The sequence below is a fragment of the Ctenocephalides felis genome, unplaced genomic scaffold, assembly GCF_003426905.1.
Source record: "Ctenocephalides felis isolate EL2017-DRISC unplaced genomic scaffold, ASM342690v1 CF-g0.4_SCAFFOLD_00845, whole genome shotgun sequence".
In the NCBI taxonomy this organism is placed as follows: Eukaryota; Metazoa; Arthropoda; class Insecta; order Siphonaptera; family Pulicidae; genus Ctenocephalides; species Ctenocephalides felis.
Window position 1 is genome coordinate 58963053 of NW_020536999.1, and position 6000 is coordinate 58969052.

The window sequence follows — 6000 nt, forward strand, 5'->3', positions numbered from 1 at the left end:
TATGGACTGCCTTCGGGCAGACTACCATTTTTATTATTATTATTACAGGTATGGAACTTCTAAAGGATAATCAGGAGAAAGATAATTCAAAAAATTGTACTAACGTTCGAGAATCTAACATGCATAACTCAGGTAAAAATAGTAATATAAAAATAATATAATGTACCTTTTATTTCATATTAATACAACAGTTATATAAATTTATGATTTTTTTATAATAATTAATTATTATTTATTATTTATATTTTTAATAATTTAATTATTAATAAAAATTAATTTCTTTAAGAAACATTTCATACACAAAATATAAAGAAAGAACCTGTGGTTGTTCCAGATATTCCCAACGAAAGGCCAGTTCCAGATATTCTCAGCGAAGGCAATGATACAGGTACTTACATATTTTTTTAAAGGATCTTGCATGTACTTTTTCATAAAATTGTTCGAGTTAAATTTATTTCACTTATAATTGAAATTAACTATTGCGATTGATTGAATTATTTAACCATAGTAACTTTCGATTCTGTCAATCAACTTTAAATATTAGTTTTTTAATGAAAACATTTCTTGCATAAATAATAATGCTTTCTAAAATCATCTAAAATAAGGACGAGAAAAATTAAACACACAACATGCTGTAATGAGGCCAATCAAATAAAATCTAAAAGTTACTTCTATTCAATAGTATCTCATCGTTATATAATATAAAAATAATGTGTAAAACCTAGATCCAGAAAACAAAGATTAAAAATTTGTGTTAAAAAATTTAATAATTTTAGAATAAATTATAAGTCAGAATTAGAGTTAATCATAGTTAAGAATTTTATGAAAAGATTCCTTTCGTTGATTAATCTAAATTCAAAAGCTACGCGACGCATATTTTGTAGAAGAAATGCTACGCTGCGGATAAATACTGGATTTTACTAGATCTGATTATGTTCAGTAAAATTACCAAGTAATTCATTATACTAGAAATATATTTTTTGCTATTTTTCAAAAAAATGAGGTGAAATGAGAGGGCGGAGGCAAACAGGAGCCCAATGCCTTATATTTAATTTGAAGGAATTTTACGAAATAATATCTTCATTATTCAACCAACGCAAAATACAAGTTTTATGGGTATATTTTTTATGGGGTAACACTGTAACGGATATGACCTTGATCTGGTATTCTTGCGAACTTGCTTTTTAACATAATTTATTTTTATCTACTATTTGTTATTGTTTACACCTCTGCTAGAACTAAACAACAGTGCTCACATAAAAAACTAAAAACGAAAGAAAATACTCTTACGATGGATTTTTAAACATTGCAGTTTATTCGCGACAGCAACGTCGTAATAATCAAGTCGGTCGCTGGTTATACATTTTCCCCTCTACTTTCAAATATTGTTGTTACAAAATTCTTAATTTACTTGTTGAGATATCGGTGCTGGAACTTTTTACACGCGGACTTTATGCCTGATTATATATATAATATATATAATAATATATAATATATAAATAATATAAATAAATAAATATATATATATATATATATATCTATATTTTGGTGTATTTATATGTATATACATACTTATATTATCTTGACGAGTTTTACAAAAATATTAAAAATTAGATAAAATACAATCTAAATGGAAACGTAATCATATATAAAACATGCAAGATCCTTATTATTGTGATGCTCGCTAAACCGCTTGAGTTCCAGGAGGCTTTACATATACAGTAGAACTCCAATTATCCGAATTAATGGGGACCGGGACCCACTCGGATAATCAAATATTCGGATAATCGGAGTTTTTTTTAAAAAAAATTGCTATTGGAGAGAAAAAAAGTTACGTTTTGATATGCACTATTTTTTTATTGATTTAAATGAAAGAAACATGGTATTTTCACATTTTAAATATAAATGAAAAAATTATGTACGTTTAGAAATAAAAATCATTGTTTTTTAAACATCTCCGTCAATGTAAGCTGTTTGTGGTCTTCAACCGTTTTATGGCTTCGCGGGAGGAAGAATAATAGCGCACTTAGACTTTTTTGGACAATTTTTTTTTCTGAAAGTGATTCGGATAATCGGCGATTCGGATAGTCGGAGTTCGGATAATTGGAGTTCTACTGTATAAATAGATATATTAAATAATTCCAATTGATAACTACTCATCAATCATCTGGTTATCATGTTTACTTTGTTTAAATTTATTACACAAGCATAAACATTTTAGATGAGGGGAAAAACTTATGATCTTACAAAATTATTAATATGTTCCATATCCTTTAGTCTTTTGGAACTCAAACAATTCAAAAGTTAGACGCATCTCACGCAGTTCGTATTTTTGTTTAAACAGGCGTCAATAGTGAAGAAAATAAAGCAACTGACGAAAATATGTGTAATGAAATTGAAGTCAAAAGTTTACCCAAAAGTGGATTAAACAACGAGTTGTTGGATACAGATGAATCGGACATCTTACTACCATCAACTTATCCTTTACAAAGTTTCAATGCTAATGCGAACGATTACGACGCATCCCCTAAATCTCCATGCTCATCGCAACCGAAACTACGTGCAATGCAAGTGAAAAACAATCTTCCGTCTCGTAAAAGAAAATATCCTATAGCCAAGTTGTCCGAAACAACAATAAATATTAATTTTAACAGTGCGCTCTTGGTTTACAACGAAAACCAAAATGTGGCGAATGGCGACGATAATCTTGATGCTATGAATAATACTTGGGAAAACTGCAGTTCGAGCAGCGATCGTTTGTATATTGATGAAAGCAATTTAGATGATGAAGAGTTTTACTGCGATTCTGATTCAAATAATGAATTTTCAGAGTTCATAGATAGTTTGAATGCTGGTTTCAATAAAAATACAATTGAACCTGACCTGCCGAATTGTGAAAATTCTATATCTAATTTTGTTATAGATGGACAAAGTAATAACATAACATTGATAAATACTGATCTAAATGGTAATAATGAGACAACAAATGAAACTGTGGAAGTTGCACAGCAGGTTGAAAATAGTACTTGTGAAATAACAAAGCCAATTCATTATTACACACCAATTGATGACGGAGATGACACGTTAAACAATAATAGTATTGTAAATTTGCAACCTAGACGTAATGTAATATGTACGGTTTATGATTGGTATGATTCTGACAAAACACAAAATAATTGTATTATGAATGACAGTTCCGAATCTGAATCTCTCTCGATCGAAAATGATAATAGTAAATGTTCAGCAGGAGATAATAATATGCTTAATGATTACTACGGTCATTCCAATTCTATTGCAAAAATTTTACAAGAAGAGTGTTCCAAAAAGGAGAATGTAGTAGAAAATACATTATTATCAGTGGTACAAGAATCTCTTTCTGATCAAGTAGAGAAAGTTAGTATGACAAGTCCCGATATTATACTAAATACTACTGATTCAGAGGTCGTTAAGGAACTGAACAACAACTCCACAAAGCAAACTTTGGAAAGACTAAAGCGAGCTTTTGCAGACTCCAAACATAAATCTAAAACTAAGAATAATTCTGCCTTACTAATGAAAAAATGCATAAGATCATTCAAACATTCGAAAAGTTCAAAATTTAATAGAAAAAATAAACCAAAGATAAATTTAAAAGTCCAAAACGAAAATAAGACTTTATCTAGCTTATCCATGAACAATGACCGTTCAGATATGGCGTTGACAAAAATGAATCTGAAATAAAAGTTCAACAAAAAATTCATAGTATCGAAATCGAATCGAAAAATGAAGATGAACTTAAACGAAAAATTCATTTTATAGTTTATTTGTAAAATTGAAGAATTCAGGAGTAACTCTTACTTCGATCAACAATAATATTGATGATCGAAAAAATCCTAATCTTGCACAAATAAAAACTCACAACGTTTCAAGAACGGAAAAGAAAGAAGAGGATTTCAGTGATAAAAACATACTCAAATGCAGAACCGAGGAAACTCTTAAACCTTTATATAATGTAAAACATAACAATACAAAATCCAGCAAAGAAGAGAACTCGAGGATGAAAACTAAAGAAATAAACATAGAAGATAAAAGTTGTGCTAACGACAGTGGAGATTTTTCATTAGAACTTATTGTAAATCAACTTGAATCAGATTCGGAAGTTAATTTGCAAAATGAAATTTTAATTGACACTAGCTTGACCAAGACAAGAATGCATGAGCAGGCCGAGTGTTGCATAGAAACTGAAGTTAAGAAGAAACACGTTGACACTGTTTTATCAGATATCGGTGAAGATGATTTTAATTGTATTGATACCACAACTAGTATGAACAGTATTTCACCAGTTGATAAAGTTTCTGACGGTAGACGGAAAAATGAGAAAAAAAAGCTTGATATATTGAAAAAAATATTTTTTCAAAACAGCTCTAGAGATGACACTTCCTTACTTAACAATGTTTTTGAGAAACAAGATAATAAAGAAAATCCATTGCAAATTGTAAATAATAACATTATGAACCGACCAAATTGTAATATTGATAATACTGATATGGATACATCTGAAACTTGTATTTCAAATCAGGATTTAATGACGCCTTCATTAACATGTATCGCAGATGATCTTAAGAAAAATGATTACCTAAATACTAGTAGTACTAATGTACATAATGATAATAAGTTCAAAAATAAACTGAATCATTGTTTGAAAACAGTACAGAATGTAAAAGAAATTGCAAATCGATTGGATTAAATAAAAAATGTAGGAACATGCCTTTACATACTGTCGATACCACAGAATTAAAGTCTGGTAACTCTCAGGATAATAAGTGCTCAAAATTAGATAAAAATTAGCCAATAAAATCCAGATTATTGATTCCAAAAACGGCAATAACAAAAATATTCTTTCTTGGAAATAGCCAATAAGGAGATTAGCACATTGCAGCATCAGAAAGTTCATTAACATCACCTAATGCTATAAAAACGATTTCCGAAACTGATAAAAATACTGCTATTCTGAAAACTGACCCATTGGATGATCATCTTGAAAGTGAAATGTTGGCCAAAACTATAAATAAAAAAATTGAAAAACTATTACGACGCCCATAGAAAATGAAGATATACCCGAAAATGAAGACAATAGAAATAAAAATTCAGTAAAATGATGAATCAAAATACCTTTTGAATAAGGAAATTGTCGCTATTGTTGGTGAACAGAGCAAATTGCATCTAAACGCAGAACTACTTAAAAATAAGAGAAAATATCTGTTAAAAGATCACAAAATAAGAACAAGAAAGCTAAAAAGTAACTATTCCTTTAAAACAACCATCTCCACTTATAATGATAAAATCCCAACAACACAACAGATCCAAAATACATCTGAAAAATCTGTGCGAACACATAGAATGAACAGTAATATTTGCATTGAACCTTCTTCTTCAACAATAAGTTGTGACGGTTAAAAATCTGAATTCTCTCAGAAAAACCATGAATCTAATGTAATTTAAAACGTTCATATTAATAATTCCGAAAAATGGAACAATGGTCCTTTGGAACGCGATATTACAGATAGCAAAATGAACCTCGACGCATGAATGAAAAGTTTGACCAAAAAGCTGTTATAAATAACCCAATACATATTAATTCTAGTGAAATGCAAAATTCTGTATATGACGTAGAAACATTGCTGTCAGACATAGTTATTATAAAAATCTGCCTATGATTGCAGCAGATGTAACAATGAAATAGAGGCGACATTCGGAAAATTGGGCAAAATGGTAAAAAGAGACGTCTAAATAAAATAATACACAACAGTTTCTTAAAGCGTTCATTGCAGAATGGGAAAAAATGATAATCGGATAGAAACTGACAAATCGCCTATAAATGGAGTACGACATCCATTACTGAAAATACTGATAAAACGCAGTTTACAGAATTGAATTGTCTCACTGCCCATGATATATATATGAAAACAAACAATTTATTTCAAATTTCGTATGAGGTGCCTATGCCAGAACACCAACATT